We start from the raw sequence: 21,726 nt of genomic DNA, 5'->3' as shown, positions 1-21,726 counted from the left end.
GGACAGTGAGGAGTCAGAAGCTGCTTCAGGTACCTTGGGCTCTGGTCATGTAGGGCTGTGAGATTCAGTAAACCAATCTAGAAGATGATTCGCCATCTTACAGGCAGCCAGTTGAGGGAGTAGAGGATGGGCAGGGTCGGACTGGCCCACAGGGGTACCAGGAAAACCACCGGTAGGCCCCACTGCCTGAGGGCCCACTCCTTCCTCTAGGGATCAGGTTCCAGACTGTTGCACTTGTATTATACATGGTAGATATGTTGCTTTACACTGCACTAAACTATTGTGTATTTCAAGCATCTGTGGAGGCTGGCCACACCCCCTTTGTAGGCTGGCCACACCCCTAAGTATGGGCCCCTATCACTGCATCCCCCCGGTGGGCCTTTCATGCCCCAGTCCAACACTGAGGAGGGGTGTTATGTGGCTGGAACGGGGCCGGTTGGGTAACAGCCCGGCAGCTGCATTTTGTACCAGCTGTAAGTGGTGCAATTCTTTTGCTGGGGGACCAAGGTTGAGGTCATTACAGTAGTCTAGGTGTGATGATACAAATGCATGCATGACTCTAGGCAGATCTTCTGAGGGAATAAAGTGCTTCATTATATTCAGCACACACCAGCTGCTCCATGGAAGTGAACAAGCCCATGACCGGGTGAAACGCCTTTTCCCATCTTTCCTGCGGGCCCCTCTCCTACCTGAAGATTGCATGGGTGATATGTATCATTTACCTTTATTAATGACCTGTTTTTCTGGTCTAAGCCTAAAGTTTTCACCAGCTCAGTAAGATTCCTGTTTGCACATTGCTATTGTGGATTTCCACAGGGTTATCATACAAAAGCATAAGGTAATATCTAAGTACTATTTGTCTTATAAGATACCAGCACTGATGCATTCGCCCTTATCCTGCTAAGTGCAAGGAAAAACCTTTTCATTTTGTGATTGCAGGCATCATTAGGTATTTTCACTCTGCATATCTGCCCAATCCCTCATTAAAAATTCACAGGGACGGGTGGAATGTGGTCCCACAGTTAAAATCTGTCCAAAGGATCTCAAACTGGTGTTTTTTTTTTCCTCATGTTTTCATTCTTCTCCAATCTTGTTGATTTTTGTGTATGTTATGCAGTTTATCTCAATTGTATGTGCTTCTAGAGACTGAAATCGGCATAGCCAACTAGGTCCTTTAGATGCTTCAGTACATGATTTATTATATTTAGAATCAAATACTATATCTACTATTAATACTGGCATCCCACTGTATAACTGATATAGCCCACAGCCAGGACCAGTGGAGGTGTGTGGCCCTGCATCAGGTCCACTGCAGGCACATCAAACAAAAAGGCTCCAGGGGTTTCTTAATATCTCATTCCCCCCGCTAGATCACTCTTGCTATCCCCACAGCACGGCAACATTGGGCCTGGTACAATTATTTCTACATTCATGTCAGTGGGCCTCACATCCAATTTATTCTCTTTATTCTCTTCCTCCCCTTTGCTTTTTCTTTTCCTTTCTTCCTTCCGTGAACTCTCATCCACAATTCTGGGGTACGTGTCTCCTAGGAGACACGGTTTTCCCGTCTAACGATGACAGCAGATTCACGCTTCCTAGCTCTATCCCATCCTTTCTCCCCCCCACCCCCCTCTCAGAAGAAAATCCCTCTTCTGTTTTGGTGCACTCTCATTAGTGACACAGGGCAAGTCCTCCTACGACCATACCCCTACGCTCACGCCCAATCTCGTCCGATCTTGGAAGCTAAACGGAGGTGGGCTAGGTCAGTACCTAGACGGGCGACTGCTAGGGAATACCCAGTGCAGTAGGAAGACCGCATTCCCTGTGGAACAACACAAACAGCAGGATCACCACTTCCACTCAATCCCACTTTTCTTTCAGTTTCTAGATTCTACACCTGACCATTTAACGCAATCTCTTCAAGACAGACTCCAACTAATAGGGTAGATTTCGGTCTGGGGGTGTTCCCTCTCTTGAAGTCAACCCTATTTAGGGTCTTATTAATACAAACACAGTTTGTACAGATCTTTGGGCAGACAGAAGCAGCATGGTAAGTAGCTATCTTCCAATATGCAATTATCCAAGCATAAATTAAGATCTGAACATTCCATTTTTTCAGGGATTGTCTCTCTTTTCTGTTGAAATGTCAGCAGTTATTTATATTTAATTTCACTATTGAGTTTTGTTTTGCGCTGAGTTCTTATTTATTTTAAGAGTTGAAATAAAGAATTGATTATCTTTTAGACACATCACTAATCATTAGACACTAAGATACAACAAGAGTGCGCCCCAACAAGAGTCATGCTTTTTTCTTCTGTGTTACGTTTGCTCTCTCTTTGACTCTGGGCGCACCGCCACATGGACAGATGGAAATAATTAATATATTTAGTATTATTGTCCGGTTTCTGGTATAAGTATCATTATCTCATATATACCTAATCAGGTCGGTGCAGGATAAACCCTTTGCGTGTAAAACAATGATGTACAGAAAAGCATTTAATAAAATACAGAGAGTTTGGAGAGATACTAAAGGGCCATTAGTGAAATGCGTGAGCCAGGAAAGTCTTGAGTCTGTTTTTAAAGAACTCTAGAGTAGAGTGGGGGTCTTCTCCAACTGTGCAGGGCAGCGAGATTCATAGAGTCGAAGCCACATGGCTAAAACCTCAACCCCAGATGAATTCTGGGAGATTCTAGGTGCTGCTAATAGTCCATCTACAGAACACAGTAAGTGAGGGGACAGTGAGGAGTCAGAAGCTGCTTCAGGTACCTTGGGCTCTGGTCATGTAGGGCTGTGAGATTCAGTAAGCCAATCTAGAAGATGATTCGCCATCTTACAGGCAGCCAGTTGAGGGAGTAGGGGATGGGTGTTATGTGGCTGGAACGGGGCCGGTTGGGTAACAGCCCGGCTGCTGCATTTTGTACCAGCTGTAAGTGGTGCAATTCTTTTGCTGGGGGACAAAGGTAGAGTGCATTGCAGTAGTCTAGCTGTGATGATACAAATGCATGCATGACTCTAGGCAGATCTTCAAAAGGAATTAAGTGCTTGATTATATTCTACTGAAAAGTCCTAAGTAACTTAACAATATTTTAACTGCAGCAAATGGCATTTGGGCCAAGATTGGGCCATGAGGATGGTGAGTTTCTTGTAGCTAGAAATGAGCAGGTTCGGTTCGTCGAAATCCGAACCCCCCCCGAACTTCACGTGTTTTACACAGGTCCGAGTCAGCCTCGGTTTCTCCCGCCTTGCTCGGTTAACCCGAACGAGGCCGAACGTCATCATCCTGCTGTCGGATTCTCGCAAGATTCGTATTCCATATAAAGAACCGCACGTCGCCTGCCATTTTCACTTGTGCATTGTAGATTGAGCGGAGAGGACGTGGCTACATACGCTGCCTGAAAAGCTCAATATCTGTGCTTAGTGTGCTGCATTGTGGTGACCACCAGTATATAGTTGTACAGTACAGTAGGCCATTGCTGTATCTTGCAGCTCTGTGTCAGTTCAAGTATCCATATCTGTGCTGCATTGTTGTGAGCAGTATATAGTAGTACAGTGCAGCATTTTGGTGACCACGAGTATATAGCAGTACAGTACAGTAGGCCATTGCTGTATCTTGCAGCTCTGTGCCACTTCAAGTATCCTGATCAGTGCTCAAAATCTGTGCTCAGTGTCAGTTCTCCGCAGTATGATCAGTGATCAGTAAAATCAGTTCTCAGTATAATCAGTTCTCACTTCTCAGTATAATCAGTTCTCAGTATAATCAGTTCTCAGTATAATCAGTTCTCACTTCTCAGTATAATCAGTTCTCAGTATAATCAGTGCGCTGTTAGACTTGCGCCCGTTTTCCGCCATTAGTGCATTGGGATTTAGACAATTGATTAAGTTATTGTGTCTCCGGTACAAAATCCCATCTAGATTCCACTTCACTAGGCAGGCGATAGCGAGATTTTACCAATTAATATCAGTGATTTATAATTATTAATTAATTACAGTGATCTTGCCAAATAATTCCAGTGATTTTGTCATTTTCTTCCAATGATTTGGACCAATAATACCATTGATTAGAATGAATAATTCCAGTGATTTTGTCATTTTCTTCCAGTGATTTGGACCAATAATACCATTGATTAGAATGAATAATTCCAGTGATTTTGTCATTTTCTTCCAGTGATTTGGACCAATAATACCATTGATTAGAACGAATAACTCCAGTGATTTTGTCATTTTCTTCCAGTGATTTGGACCAATAATACCATTGATTAGAACGGATAATTCCAGTGATTTTGTCATTTTCTTCCAGTGATTTGGACCAATAATACCATTGATTAGAATGAATAATTCCAGTGATTTTGTCATTTTCTTCCAGTGATTTGGACCAATAATACCATTGATTAGAATGAATAATTCCTGTAATTTTGTCATTTTCTTCCAGTGATTTGGACCAATAATACCATTGATTAGAACGAATAATTCCAGTGATTTTGTTATTTTCTTCCAGTGATTTGGACCAATAATACCATTGATTAGAATGAATAATTCCTGTAATTTTGTTATTTTCTTCCAGTGATTTGGACCAATAATACCATTGATTAGAAATAATAATTCCAGGGATTTTGAGGTGTTTGTGTCGCTTAGCTTAGCCGTCTAGCGACCTCATTGCACCTCTTTTTCTCTTTTCTTTGCATCATGTGCTGTTTGGGGACTATTTTTTTGAAGGGCCATCCTGTCTGACACTGCAGTGCCACTCCTAGATGGGCCAGGTGTTTGTGCCGCCCACTTGGGTCGCTTAGCTTAGTCATCCATCGACATCGGTGCAAATTATGGGACTAAAAATAATATTATGAGGTGTGAGGTGTTCAGAATAGACTGGAAATGAGTGAAAATTATGGTTATTGAAGTTAATAATACTATAGGATCAAAATTACCCCCAAATTCTATGATTTAAGCTGTTTTTGAGGGTTTTTTGAAAAATAACACCCGAGTCCAAAACACACCCGAATCCGACAATAAATTTTAAGGGAGGTTTTGCCAAAACGCGTCCAAATCCAAAACACGGCCGCGGAACCGAATCCAAAACACAAAACTAGAAAAATGTCCGGTGCACATCTCTACTTGTAGCTATTTGAAGTGACCCCTAAATTTGCAAACACTTCATCATTTAGATAAACCAGAGGGCAGAGTGCATTGCCAGCAGTGTTTGTATTAATATATTGCAGACAAGTGAGTGCTATTCACACTCACAAAATACCTGTATATCTTGTGAAAATATGAAATACAACAACGCCCTTTATGATAGAAACTGTAGGAGCAGAGACACTTTTGCGTTAAGTGTGTATAAGTGTAAAGACAGAAATTAGCACAGTGGCAGTATCCATGGACAATTGCAGTTACCAATGCTATTCCGCAACTTTATATGTTCAGTGGGTTATCCACCTTTTTGAGAGTAAGCTAAAAAGTAGGTGTCATCTTTGTCTTCTGTGTCATGTCTTTGTACGTTATATGTTTGTATTAATATCCCCACAATGTATAAGACTGAATACTAAGCGGGTACTTTATAAATACATAAAAATCCTAATAAACATTCTACTATTACTACTACTACTACTATAGATGATGATGATGATAATAATAATAATAATAATAATAATAATAATAATAAGGCGCCCATAACTTTATTGCGATTAACATAAACCTTTCTTAAGCTAGATTATCACTAAAATAAAACGACACACACACTGAAATAAAGACACGGACATGGTAGCTGGAGTTAAAGGTCAGACGATATTTATTGATCGCTGACCAACTCTTTAAACTATAATTGTAATTGAAATTGGAATTAATTTGGATTGTAAAGTTAAATTTAGATTGGAGGATGGCAAAGGAAAAGTCGCTACCAGACACCAGCTCCAGTCACTTAGATGAAATCCAACAAACCAAGGAGGGGACTACCAAGCCCCGCCTCCTTCCTGCATAACCCGCATTGTGCTGGCCTCACCACTCTTATCTCTGGCAAACGTTTGGTTCCCACAGGGGAACGTCTAAATGTCCACATGCAAGGGAAGGACACACCTGCCGTCCTTCTAAAGAGGGTGCCCCACAATGACCACTAATGCCTGTTTGACCACTAGTTGGTAGCAACTTCCCGGCACAAAGGTTTAACAAAACCGCCACCGCCATCCGAACAAGCAAACAAGAAAAAACTAAAGAGCCCTAACGGAAAGGACCAAAAACATCCTCCAGGAAAACCTGAACTCCGTCCGGAGAAAGATGAACCCCATCCTCCTTGTAGAACTGCCTATTACGCAGCACAAGTAAAGGATGCCTGACAGCCACGCCACCTATGGGCCTAACAAACAGCGACACCGCCGAATTCACTTTCTTGCGAGCCTTCTCCAGAGCCGAGAAACGCACCGCACCTCGCCAATGAAAATGCGGAACAATCTCAGACCACACAATACGGACTCCTGGCCAGTGACAACGAATCGCCACCAAATCCGCCTTAATAGACAAAATTAAGTCGATGCCTTTAACTCGGCCCAAATCATTGCCGCCCAAATGCAGGACAATACAGCTGGGGCGACCCCAGCGGCGCTCACGGTGAAAAAGGAGATGCAACAAATCACCCCAAAGCATACCCCGAACACCTAACCAACGAAACTCTCTAGTCCCAAAAACGTCAGCTGCCCTAAGTGCCACAGGATGCATAGCCGCCCAAAAAATATAAGAATGGCCAACCAGCCACACTTGCTCCCCAAAATCAACGACGGCTGAAAAAGAAAAACGCCCTAATATCAGAAATTTGAACACAAAACTTAGATAAATGCAATAAACATAAATAACCCAAGTGAAGGAGAAAACTCAAAAAACCTCCCGTGGACCTTCAGAGAACAGCCAATTGAAATTAGGCCCCCTCGGAGGAAAATTAAAAAATTCACTTCACACCCTCGATTCCTGAACGTTCAAAAACCGACGAGTAAACAAGTTTTTGGGTTAGCGCAACAGGCGCACCTAAATCTTATCAAAACGAACATAAGACTTATAGGAGGCAGACTTCCAACTGCCCAGCTCCCGAATAGCCGCCGGGGAGGAGCCCGTAGCCGCGGCATGTGTAGCCTCCCCAATCTGAAAAGAATGGGTACCGAAGTCCGCCCCGCGCAAGCCTTACGCCTCCAAACATTTCTTAAACACTGCAGCAAATTGGAACTTAGTCAGCGGGCCAGCGTGCGCGTGCACTAGCAACTGGTCACCACCCAAAGGCCTCAACCGGAGATACTCCTGCGCCAGCCGCAGCGGGCAAACATTCGCATCCTCCCAGGCCTCCAAGGACACCCAGCGACCCCGACCTGTTTGATCTGTCTTGGACCGCACAATCCTACAGAGCAACAGGCCATCCTGCAGGCGCACATTCCCGTAAAGCATACCGGAATCACGAGATGACTTACTGCACGCCACTAACTCGCTCACTCTGAAAGCCCCAAAGAAAGCTAGGGCAAAAGCACAACTAAAAAGGGCCACCTCGAACTCCAAGGATGCAATTCGAGGCAGCACGCGCTGCAACTCCGTTGCAAAGTCACGGGTCTACGGGAGTCCGCGGGCGCCGGTCGCATCCTAGCCCATACTTTAAGCACTCTGGAAAGGACAAAAGAACCAGTGGGGTCCGTCATCCCGTGGAGCCGAGAGTGAAAGGAAATGCCCGCAAGGGCAGAAGACATGGCCGCTTTTGACCTACCCCCTTGATAATGCTCCCAAACAAAGGCCATCAAAACGTCAGCCGGGGACTCACCTGCCACACCGTATCTACTTTGAAAGGCCGACCAATCACGCCAGGCCGCATCATACGCCCTGAGCATGGAAGGAGCCAACGCACACCTGGCCAGAGCAGCTAACCCGACTCGACAATCTGCCAGACAGAAGGCGGGCACGGTAAACCCTCCGCCGCCACTCCCGGAACCAACGCCCAGAATTTATCAAACTGGAACCGAGACAACGCATCTGCAATTCCGTTGTCAATTCCGGGAACATGACGGGCCTTGAAATTAATATTGCGCTGCAAGCAATCTAGCACCAGATGTCGCAAAAGCCGCAAAGCCTGTGGAGAAGAAGAACGCTGATTATTGATAGCGTGCACCACTCCCAAGTTGTCGCAACGGAACGAGATGTCCTGATTCGAGAACTGGCAGGCCCACAACTCCAGGGCAACTATGATCGGGAACAATTCCAGCAAAAGGAGGTTCTTGGTGAAACCCAGTGCCACCCAAGAGAACGGCCAAGCAGCAGCGCACCACGACCCGGCAAAAAATGCCCCAAAGCCATGACTGCCCGAGGCATCAGTGAACAACTGGAGCCAACTGTTGGAACACAAGGAGGAGGCCACAAAACCTCCCTGTTGAAGGACACCAGGAAAGAAACCCAAATTCGCAAATCATCCCTGATCTCGCGGGAGAGGTACACGGTGTGATGCTGCCGGACCGTCCCCGCCGTGGCCCGTTCAAGTTTGCGACAGAAAACCCTACCCATGGGGATAATCTGGCATGCAAAGTTGAAGGTACCCAGCAAAGACTGTACCTGCTTAAGCCGAACCCTGCGCTTGCCCAAACAATCGTGAATTAAACCCAAAAGCTTACGCACTTTATCCTCGGGGAGGCGACAGCAACCCGCCACTGTATCTATTTCAATTCCCAAATAGCTAAGACAACTGCAGGGGCCCTCACACTTGTCCGGCGCGACGGGAACCCACAAATTTTCGAACAAGGACCTGGCAACCGACAGAATATCGCCACTGACCGAACTTCCCCCTGGGCCCATAAAGAGAAAATCGTCCAGGTAGTGAGGCCACCACGGGTTGCCTGGAGGCGGCCTGGATGCACCAATGCAAAAAAGTGCTAAATCTCTCAAAATAGGCGCAGGAGACTGAACAGCCCATGGGGAGACACCGATCCACGTAAAACTCGGCCCCCAATTTGATACCCAGGAACCGCAGGGAATCAGGGTGCAGGGGAAGTAGCCGAAAAGCCGACTCAACGTCTAATTTCACCAACAGGCCCCCCGGACCACAGTCCCGCACCAAGCGCAGAGCGTCATCAAAAGACTGATAATGCACCCTGCACACGGCCTCGGGAATGGAGTCATTAACCGAAACACCAGGAGGATGCGACAAGTGCTGTATCAGGCAGAGCTTACCCGGGGCCTTCTTGGGCACCACCCCCACGGGGGAGATGCACAAGGAGGGCAGAGGGGGAAAGGCGTAGGGCCCACACATGCGCCCCAAGCTGATCTCCGTCTTCCACTTTCCGCCGGACCTCGTGCGCGAATTCGCGAGCCGACTTCAAATTCCGGCGCTCCACCACGTGCACCGAATCCGAAATGGGCAGGCGAAAACCATGACTAAAACCCTCCAAAAGGAATAGCGCTGCCGACTCGTCGGGATATAAACTAAGCTAGCGACGCAATTCGGGAACCCGAATAGGGGAGGGAGCCTTACTTACCAACTCCCCCGGCCTCGGCTGGAGCGGAGGGTTTACCGCTCGCCGCCGAGGTGCAGTCTTTGGCCGGGTGAACGGGCCCGCACAACTTGCACGAGTGGCGAAAATGACAATTTACGCCCCTGGTGCATTTTTGCTCATTGTAGGCAAAACACTTGCCTTTCCCCGAGGAGCGGGAACCCGAAACCCCGGCCGCCGCGAGCTTCTTGACCGTGGCGTCCGGAGTGGGCTTGACCTGTTGTGTGACTTCCAACCAAACCTTGACATCCTTAAAACCCGCAGGCAGAATGGGGTTACCATCCTGATTACGCCGGAATTTCTCGTCGTAATCTCGCCAAGCAGAACCCTTGGATTTCAAGTACATTTCATGCACCAGAAAGAGATATTTAACCAAGTTGGGATACTCTGCTGGCCGCGATTCGGTGTAGCAAGCCGTGAAAACCAAGAAACCCCGCAACCACTGGTGAAAATTATGGAAAGCACTCTCCCCAATGCCCCCCGGTTTTGTAGCTGCGTCAAAAGCCTGCCGCATCTCATCCGTAAGGGTGAAGATGTCAACGTACTTCCCCTTCCTGATTTTTCTCGCATCCGCTTGCGAACCCCCGCGTAACGGCCGTATTGGCGCAGTGCACCATCTCCGTATAACGGGGGGGGGGGAGGTCAGAGGGAATCGCTGACGCCTTTCGCGATTCCTTAGCCACGTGCCGCGCAATAAGTCTAGCCAGTTTATGCGGGCGCCGTGGAGAACCTAAAGAAACACCACTAGAGGAGGTGGAAGAAGTGCTAGAAGAACAATGAAAAGGAATAGCGTGCTCACCAGCGCTTGAAGGACCCGGAACAGCGTCATCCGCTTCACCCGTCTCCGGTTGGGGTGGAACATCTCCCATCGGTACCGCGGCCGCATCTCTCTCCGACCTCCGGCTCCTCCGCGACGAAGTCCCGGAACTCGCCACCACCTGAGCGGAGGAAACAGAAGGGACAACAGGCGCAGGAGAAAACAGCGCATGAACAGACATGTGGGGAACAGGCGGGAGCGGGGGCAAAGCACATTGGCTCGGCGGAGGGGGGCATGCTGGCAGCGGCTGGGGAGGACCCCCCAAGGAGGAGGACGCCACGGCGGAGGGGAAAGGAGCCCTGACCTCCGGCGCACCACCAACGGCGTAGGCAGGAAGCCACGCGGGAGGTGAAAGGTACCCAGCCGACCCGGGGAATCCTGACGAAACAGGATGAAACGGAGGAGGAGCGGGGGGTGGCTGCCAAAATTGGGCCAACGGGTTCGCCCCAGCCGGGGAGGACCCGAAATATGAGTCCGCAAAGGCAGGGGGGGGGATAGCAACCCGAGGGCCGCCGACTGACCACGTGGGCCGAACTGGCAATATACGGTGAAAAGTGTGGTGCGGAGGAAACCGGGAGGCCCATGAAAGGTGCCCCGGAAGACGCGGGAAACGCCTGCGCAACTGGCCAGGGAAGGCCACCGGGGAAAAACTGCCCCACGGCAAAACCGTGTGGCGCAGAAAACGACAGCGGAGGTCCAGGCAGGTGGAACGCAGCAGCAATGGACGATTGCGTTGCCACCAGCTGCACCGCCCCCACCGGGCCAGGGAGAAGCGCCTGGAGCCCGACGCCAGGGGACGCCGCCGCGTACCGAAACCCAGCGAGTGACCGGGAACCCAGAGGAAATGCCCCCGCTGAGAGATCCCCAGCTGGGGACCCCAGCGCCGACACCGTCTGCGGGGCCTCTGACGCGGCACTCCGGAAAATCTCCACCCCCCTAACGTACCGGGCCAGCACTAACGTCCCCGTCCCCAACAACATAAGCGGGAGAAAATGGCCTCCCCGCAGTGGGGATCCCGTCCACTGCAGCCCTGGCCTGAGGCATACCGGGCACAGGAGACCCCTGTAGCCCTACAGTAATGCAGCAGCAGTCCCCCCTCACCCACCGCAGCTCGTTCGCGGATGCCATGCCCAACGTGGGTGCCCGCGCCGCTGGCCGTAGCCACCGGCTGTAGCCGCCGGCGGGGGGGAAAGGGGAGACACGATGGAGCCAGCCGCGTTGGGCGAGGGATCCGCCAGGCACACAGCAGCCGCCGGGGACACCCGCGACTGCGGCCCTGCCGAGACCTCCCTCGCAGCAGCACGGGCATCGCGCCTGCTGGCCGCATGATTGGCAAACTCCGGGGGGCCGCACTGCGGGATTGCGGGCGCAGGGCACCAGCGGCCTCCACGAGGCGGCGGGGGGGGGGGGGGGGGGGCGGGGGGCGGAACGGCGGGGACGCTGCTTGATAAGTGCTGCACAGAAGAATATAGTACGCAGGGCACAAAGAATAGTTGAGGAGGGAGGGCAAGGGATGCAGCAATTGAACAAGAAAGGAATACAAATGAAAATAATATGTGGAATACAAATTGAAAGTAATACAAGGCAAAACACACAGTACCCAAGGGCAGCAATATACTCAGCCTTCCTGGGCCATACAAAATGGCAAGAGGAAGTCTGAGGCACATGACTATGGATTATATACTATCCTGAGACCAACCCCTAAAACCTTGATGGACAGCCCTATGATCCTATAGGAAAAATACAACCGGAAACCATGATCTACCTAGCAACTGCTTAGTCATAAAACAACCAATCACAAAAAATTGGGCTCTTATATGGCCTCAGGCTTATGCAGCCTTCAGCTAATCTAATAATAACAATAATAATAATAATAATAATAATAATAATTATTATTATTATTATTATGTTAAAAAAGAATCTATTTAAATAATGGTATTTTCTGAAAAAACAAACAAAATCACCAAAGCATGACCATGGAAACAATTTTTGTTTTCTTGCCAGACATTTCCTAGCATTTTTATAATTATCCTGACATTAGAACTAAATGTTTTTTTTTTTTTTTTTTTGCTATTATATTTTAAAATCATTAAAGAAATTTGCTTGTTGATTTAATGTGTTTAAAAAGAGAAAATGTTACAACCACCCCCCCCCCCCCCAAATAAAAAAAAAAAACCTCTCATTGCAAATCATTTTTATTCAATGTATGGTAAAAAAAAAATATTGTTATTTATTTTTTTATTTTTCCTTTTTTATTTATTTTTTTATTTATTTTAAGCAACAATCTAAGGTTCTTGAGCTTATTCTTTTCTTACCATCTCTTATAAAAAATAAAAATGTTATTTCAACATTAAATTCTAACAAAACAAACATTTTTCACCTCCAACCTCGGTGATAGTACCCCCCCCCCCCCCCCTCATACTGTATATTGGGATATATAATCTGCATTCAAGCATGTGCCGATGAGGGTGGTCAGAAAAGTGTTACTCAAATGCAGTGAAGTGCGGTGAGGTCAATGCCTGGGGAGGCGCCTATATATATTATATATATATATATATATATATATATATAGTGGTCGAAGTGGATATTTTGTAGTGGGGGTATGCAAAAGTCAAGGATGCAATTATGCGCGCTCCAGAAAAGGGGGCATGGTCACCCAATAGGGGCATGTCCAGTGTTGTAGTACCCCTTATACTATCTAGTACTGGTGCCCCTTTCACCTTATAGCACACGGTACGAGCTGAAATTCACATTACAGCACACGGTACGAGCCGAAATTCACATTGTAGCACACTGAATGAGCCGACATTCACATTGTAGCACACTGAATGAGCCGAAACTCACATTGTAGCACACTGAATGAGCCAACAGTCACATTGTAGCACACTGAATGAGCCGAAATTCACATTGTAGCACACTGAATGAGCCAAAATACACATTGTAGCACACTGACTGAATGAGCTGAAATTCACATTGTAGCACACTGAATGAGCCAACAGTCACATTGTAGCACACTGAATGAGCCGAAATTCACATTGTAGCACACTGAATGAGCCGATATTCACATTGTAGCACACTGAATGAGCCAACAGTCACATTGTAGCACACTGAATGAGCCGAAATTCACATTGTAGCACACTGAATGAGCCGACATTCACATTGTAGCACACTGAATGAGCCGATATTCACATTGTAGCACACTGAATGAGCCGATATTCACATTGTAGCACACTGAATGAGCCGACAGTTACATTGTAGCACACTGAATGAGCCGACAGTCACATTGTAGCACACTGAATGAGCCGATATTCACATTGTAGCACACTGAATGAGCCGATATTCACATTGTAGCACACTGAATGAGCCGACAGTCACATTGTAGCACACTGAATGAGACGAAATTCACATTGTAGCACACTGAATAAGCCGACAGTCACATTACAGCACACTGAATGAGCCGATATTCACATTGTAGCACACTGAATGAGCCGACATTCACATTGTAGCACACTGAATGAGCCGACAGTCACATTGTAGCACACTGAATGAGCTGAAATTCACATTGTAGCACACTGAATGAGCCGACAGTCAAATTGTAGCTCACTGAATGAGCCGATATTCACATTGTAGCACACTGAATGAGCCGACAGTCACATTGTAGCACACTGAATGAGACGAAATTCACATTGTAGCACACTGAATGAGCCGAAATCCACATTGTAGCACACTCAATGAGCCGACATTCACATTGTAGCACACTGAATGAGCTGACATTCACATTGTAGCACACTGAATGAGCCGACAGTCACATTGTAGCACACTGAATGAGCCGATATTCACATTGTAGCACACTGAATGAGCCGACAGTCACATTGTAGCACACTGAATGAGACGAAATTCACATTGTAGCACACTGAATGAGCCAAAATTCACATTGTAGCACACTGAATGAGCCGAAATTCACATTGTAGCACACTGAATGAGCCGACAGTCACATTGTAGCACACTGAATGAGCCGAAATTCACATTGTAGCACACTGAATGAGCCGAAATTCACATTGTAGCACACTGAATGAGACGACAGTCACATTGTAGCACACTGAATGAGACGACATTCACATTGTAGCACACTGAATAAGCCAAAATTCACATTGTAGCACACTGAATGAGCCAAAATTCACATTGTAGCACACTGAATGAGCCGAAATTCACCTTGTAGCACACTGAATGAGACGACATTCACATTGTAGCACACTGATTGAGCCGACATTCACATTGTAGCACACTGAATGAGCCAAAATTCACATTGTAGCACACTGAATGAGCCGAAATTCACATTGTAGCACACTGAATGAGACGACAGTCACATTGTAGCACACTGAATGAGCCGAAATTCACATTGTAGCACACTGAATGAGCCGAAATTCACATTGTAGCACACTGAATGAGACGACAGTCACATTGTAGCACACTGAATGAGACGACATTCACATTGTAGCACACTGAATAAGCCAAAATTCACATTGTAGCACTCTGAATGAGCCAAAATTCACATTGTAGCACACTGAATGAGCCGAAATTCACCTTGTAGCACACTGAATGAGCCGACATTCACATTGTAGCACACTGATTGAGCCGACATTCACATTGTAGCACACTGAATGAGCCAAAATTCACATTGTAGCACACTGAATGAGCCGAAATTCATCTTGTAGCACACTGAATGAGCCGACATTCACATTGTAGCACACTGAATGAGCCAAAATTCACATTGTAGCACACTGAATGAGCCGACAGTCACATTATAGCACACTGAATGAGCCGACAGTCACATTGTAGCACACTGAATGAGACGACAGTCACATTGTAGCACACTGAATGAGCTAAAATTCACATTGTAGCACACTGAATGAGCCGACATTCACATTGTAGCACACTGAATGAGCCGACATTCACATTGTAGCACACTGAATGAGCCGACATTCACATTACAGCACACTGAATGAGCCGATATTCACATTGTAGCACACTGAATGAGCCGACAGTCACATTGTAGCACACTGAATGAGCCGATATTCACATTGTAGCACACTGAATGAGCCGACAGTCACATTGTAGCACACTGAATGAGACAAAATTCACATTGTAGCACACTGAATGAGCCGAAATTCACATTGTAGCACACTGAATGAGCCGACATTCACATTGTAGCACACTGAATGAGCCAAAATTCTCATTGTAGCACACTGAATGAGCCGAAATTCACATTGTAGCACACTGAATGAGCCGACAGTCACATTGTAGCACACTGAATGAGCCGAAATTCACATTGTAGCACACTCAATGAGCCGAAATTCACATTGTAGCACACTGAATGAGACGAAATTCACATTGTAGCACACTGAATGAGCTAAAATTCACATTGTAGCACACTGAATGAGCCGACATTCACATTGTAGCACACTGAATGAGCCGAAATTCACATTGTAGCACACTGAGCGAGCCGATATTCACATTGTAGCACACTGAATGAGCTGAAATTCACATTGTAGCACACTGAATGAGCCGAAATTCATCTTGTAGCACACTGAATGAGCCGACATTCACATTGTAGCACACTGAATGAGCCAAAATTCACATTGTAGCACACTGAATGAGCCGACAGTCACATTATAGCACACTGAATGAGCCGAAATTCACATTGTAGCACACTGAATGAGCCGACAGTCACATTATAGCACACTGAATGAGCCGACAGTCACATTGTAGCACACTGAATGAGCCGACATTCACATTGTAGCACACTGAATGAGCCAAAATTCACATTGTAGCACACTGAATGAACCGAAATTCATCTTGTAGCACACTGAATGAGCCGACATTCACATTGTAGCACACTGAATGAGCCAAAATTCACATTGTAGCACACTGAATGAGCCGACAGTCACATTATAGCACACTGAATGAGCCGAAATTCACATTGTAGCACACTGAATGAGCCGACAGTCACATTGTAGCACACTGAATGAGCCAAAATTCACATTGTAGCACACTGAATGAGCCGACAGTCACATTATAGCACACTGAATGAGCCGACAGTCACATTGTAGCACACTGAATGAGCCGACAGTCACATTGTAGCACACTGAATGAGCCAAAATTCACATTATAGCACACTGAATGAGCCGACAGTCACATTATAGCACACTGAATGAGCCGACATTCACATTGTAGCACACTGAATGAGCCGACATTCACATTGTAGCACACTGAATGAGCTGACAGTCACATTGTAGCACACTGAATGAGCCGAAATTCACATTGTAGCACACTGAATGAGCCGACAGTCACATTGTAGCACACTGAATGAGCCGAAATTCACATTGTAGCACACTGAATGAGCCAAAATTCACATTGTAGCACACTGAATGAGCCAAAATTCACATTGTAGCACACTGAATGAGACAACATTCACATTGTAGCACACTCAATGAGCCGAAATTCACATTGTAGCACACTGAATGAGCCGAAATTCACATTGTAGCACACTGAATGAGCCAAAATTCACATTGTAGCACACTGAATGAGCCGAAATTCACATTGTAGCACACTTAATGAGCCAAAATTCACATTGTAGCACACTGAATGAGCCGACATTCACATTGTAGCCGACTGAATGAGCCGAAATTCACATTGTAGCACACTGAGCGAGCCGATATTCACATTGTAGCACACTGAATGAGCCGAAATTCACATTATAGCACACTGAATGTGCCGAAATTCACATTGTAGCACACTCAATGAGCCGACATTCACATTGTAGCACACTGAATGAGCCAAAATTCACATTGTAGCACACTGAATGAGACGACATTCACATTGTAGCACATTGAATGAGCCGACATTCACATTGTAGCACACTGAATAAGCTAAAATTCACATTGTAGCACACTGAATGAGCCGAAATTCACATTGTAGCACACTGAATGAGCCGAAATTCACCTTGTAGCACACTGAATGAGCCGACATTCACATTGCAGCACACTGAATGAGCCGACATTCACATTGTAGCACAGTGAATGAGCCAAAATTCACATTGTAGCACACTGAATGAGCCGAAATTCACCTTGTAGCACACTGAATGAGCCGACATTCACATTGCAGCACACTGATTGAGCCGACATTCACATTGTAGCACACTGAATGAGCCAAAATTCACATTGTAGCACACTGAATGAGCCGAAATTCACATTGTAGCACACTGAATGAGCCGACATTCACATTGTAGCACACTGAATGAGCCGAAATTCACATTGTAACACACTGAATGAGACGACAGTCACATTGTAGCACACTGAATGAGCCGACATTCACATTGTAGCACACTGAATGAGCCAAAATTCACATTGTAGCACACTGAATGAGCCGAAATTCACATTGTAGCACACTGAATGAGCCGAAATTCATCTTGTAGCACACTGAATGAGCCGACATTCACATTGTAGCACACTGAATGAGCCGAAATTCACATTGTAACACACTGAATGAGACGACAGTCACATTGTAGCACACTGAATGAGCCGACATTCACATTGTAGCACACTGAATGAGCCAAAATTCACATTGTAGCACACTGAATGAGCCGAAATTCACATTGTAGCACACTGAATGAGCCGAAATTCATCTTGTAGCACACTGAATGAGCCGACATTCACATTGTAGCACACTGAATGAGCCAAAATTCACATTGTAGCACACTGAATGAGCCGACAGTCACATTATAGCACACTGAATGAGCCGACAGTCACATTGTAGCACACTGAATGAGCCGACAGTCACATTGTAGCACACAGAATGAGCCAAAATTCACATTGTAGCACACTGAATGAGCCGACATTCACATTGTAACACACTGAATGAGCCGACGTTCACATTGTAGCACACTGAATGAGCCGACAGTCACATTGTAGCACACTGAATGAGCCAAAATTCACATTGTAGCACACTGAATGAGCCGACAGTCACATTGTAGCACACTGAATAAGCCGACATTCACATTGTAGCACACTGAATGAGCCAACATTCACATTGTAGCACACTGACTGAGCCGACATTCACATTGTAGCACACTGAATGAGCCGACATTCACATTGTAGCACACTGAATGAGCCGACAGTCACATTGTAGCACACTGAATGAGCCGACATTCACATTGTAGCACACTGAATGAGCCGACAGTCACATTGTAGCACACTGAATGAGCCGACATTCACATTGTAGCACACTGAATGAGTCGACATTCACATTGTAGCACACTGAATGAGCCGACATTCACATTGCAGCACACTGAATGAGCCGACATTCACATTGTAGCACACTGAATGAGCCAACATTTACATTGTAGCACACTGAATGAGCCGACAGTCACATTGTAGCACACTGAATGAGCCGACATTCACATTGTAGCACACTGAATGAGCCAAAATTCACATTGTAGCACACTGAATGAGCCGAAATTCACCTTGTAGCACACTGAATGAGCCGACATTCACATTGCAGCACACTGATTGAGCCGACATTCACATTGTAGCACACTGAATGAGCCAAAATTCACATTGTAGCACACTGAATGAGCCGAAATTCACATTGTAGCACACTGAATGAGCCGACATTCACATTGTAGCACACTGAATGAGCCGAAATTCACATTGTAACACACTGAATGAGACGACAGTCACATTGTAGCACACTGAATGAGCCGACATTCACATTGTAGCACACTGAATGAGCCAAAATTCACATTGTAGCACACTGAATGAGCCGAAATTCACATTGTAGCACACTGAATGAGCCGAAATTCATCTTGTAGCACACTGAATGAGCCGACATTCACATTGTAGCACACTGAATGAGCCGACATTCACATTGTAGCACACTGAATGAGCCGAAATTCACATTGTAACACACTGAATGAGACGACAGTCACATTGTAGCACACTGAATGAGCCGACATTCACATTGTAGCACACTGAATGAGCCAAAATTCACATTGTAGCACACTGAATGAGCCGAAATTCACATTGTAGCACACTGAATGAGCCGAAATTCATCTTGTAGCACACTGAATGAGCCGACATTCACATTGTAGCACACTGAATGAGCCAAAATTCACATTGTAGCACACTGAATGAGCCGACAGTCACATTATAGCACACTGAATGAGCCGACAGTCACATTGTTTCACACTGAATGAGCCGACAGTCACATTGTAGCACACAGAATGAGCCAAAATTCACATTGTAGCACACTGAATGAGCCGACATTCACATTGTAACACACTGAATGAGCCGACGTTCACATTGTAGCACACTGAATGAGCCGACAGTCACATTGTAGCACACTGAATGAGCCAAAATTCACATTGTAGCACACTGAATGAGCCGACATTCACATTGTAGCACACTGAATGAGCCGACAGTCACATTGTAGCACACTGAATGAGCCGACATTCACATTGTAGCACACTGAATGAGCGACAGTCACATTGTAGCACACTGAATGAGCCGACATTCACATTGTAGCACACTGAATGAGTCGACATTCACATTGTAGCACACTGAATGAGCCGACATTCACATTGCAGCACACTGAATGAGCCGACAGTCACATTGTAGCACACTGAATGAGCCGACATTCACATTGTAGCACACTGAATGAGCCGACATTCACATTGTAGCACACTGAATGAGCCGACAGTCACATTGTAGCACACTGAATGAGCCAAAATTCACATTGTAGCACACTGAATGAGCCGACAGTCACATTGTAGCACACTGAATGAGCCGACAGTCACAGTGTAGCACACTGAATGAGCCGACAGTCACATTGTAGCACACTGAATGAGCTGAAATTGTGATAGCAGGGACAGCCAGAGTGACGACAGGGAGAGAGAGAGTGACGACAATGACAGCAGGGAGAGAGAGAGTGACGACAGGGAGAGAGATTGATGACAGGGAGAGAGGGTGACAGCAGGTGAACATTACCTGACTCATTTGTTGTGGCTGGTGGCGGTGGGCGGCTAGCGGCGGTGAACGGTGGGCAGCGGTGAGCGGCTGTGCGCTCTACACAGCCGCCGGTCACCGAGCAGTGGCTTCTGTCTGAGAGAGGGCGGAGGAGGAGAGCACCGGGCACCGCTCAATTCACGCTGGGTCTGTGGCTTCCCGCCGCGGTCGCTGTGCACATTAGCCAGCGATTAGGCCAGCGATTGGGGAACATGGGCCCTCATTCCGAGTTGTTTGCTCGCTAGCTGCTTTTAGCAGCTTTGCACACGCTAAGCCGCCGCCTACTGGGAGTGTATCTTAGCTTTGCAGAATTTTGAACGAAATATTCGCATAATTGCGAATAGAAATTTATTTGCAGTTTCTGAGTAGCTCGGGACTTACTCTGCCATTGCGATCAGTTCAGTCAGTTTCGTTCCTGTTTGACGTCACAAACACACCCAGCGTTCGCCCAGACACTACCGCGTTTTTCCCAGAAACGCCTGCGTTTTTCGGCACACACCCATAAAACTACCAGTTTCCGCCCAGAAACACCCAATTCCTGTCAATCACACTACGATCACCAGAACGAAGAAATTTCTTCGTTAAGCCGTGAGTGAAATACCTAACTTTTTGGCAAATTTACTTGGCGCATACGCACTGCGAACATTGCGACAAATCGCTCCGTTGCAAAAACCACTAACGAGCGAACAACTCGGAATGAGGGCCATGGAACTCACTTTAGCTAGTAGAGGGGGAGGGGGGCATGGAACACACTTTGGCTAGTAGAGGGGGGGGGGCATGGATCACACTTTAGCTAGTAGGGGGGTGATGAGTGGGGGGGGCGATGGTGGTGATGAGCGGGGACAAGGAAGTCACATAGCGCAGCGGTGATGACGGGGGGGGGATGGTGGTGAGCGGGGGTCGGATGTCGGAGGAGATGAGGAGATGATAAATCACATAGCGCAGCGGTGATGAAGGGGGGGGGGAGAGAGAGGGGATGGTGATGACCGGGGGGGGGGAGAGGGGATGGTGATGAACGGGGTCGGATGTCGGAGGAGATGAGGAGATGATAAATCACACAGCGCAGCGGTGATGAAGGGGGGGAGAGAGGAGATGGTGATGACCGGGGGGGGGGGGGGGGAGAGGGGATGGTGATGACCGGGGGGGGGGGAGAGGGGATGGTGATGACCGGGGTCGGATGTCGGAGGAGATGATAAGTCACATAGCGCAGCGTTGATGACCGGGGGGGGGGAGGGGATGGTGATGACCGGGGGGGCATGGAACACACTTTAGCTAGTAGAGGGGGGCATGGAACACACTTTAGCTAGTAGGGGGGTGATGAGTGGGGGGGGCGATGGTGGTGATGAGCGG

At 46.9% G+C, this 21,726-nt stretch overlaps 1 protein-coding gene and 1 pseudogene across 1 annotated transcript in view; one reads left to right on the top strand and one right to left on the bottom strand.

Moving 5' to 3' along the window:
- LOC134944361 (uncharacterized) overlaps positions 1 to 21,726 on the bottom strand; it is a 53,462-nt gene that overhangs the window by 19,223 nt on the left and 12,513 nt on the right. The gene's annotated exons all lie outside the window — the stretch shown is intronic.
- LOC134946071 (5S ribosomal RNA) lies at positions 1,693 to 1,811 on the top strand (annotated as a pseudogene).

This window comes from Pseudophryne corroboree, chromosome 7 (genome assembly GCF_028390025.1).
Source record: "Pseudophryne corroboree isolate aPseCor3 chromosome 7, aPseCor3.hap2, whole genome shotgun sequence".
Taxonomy (NCBI): Eukaryota; Metazoa; Chordata; class Amphibia; order Anura; family Myobatrachidae; genus Pseudophryne; species Pseudophryne corroboree.
The sequence above is the reverse complement of the archived record's forward strand: the minus strand, read 5'-3'. Positions and strand labels throughout refer to the sequence as shown.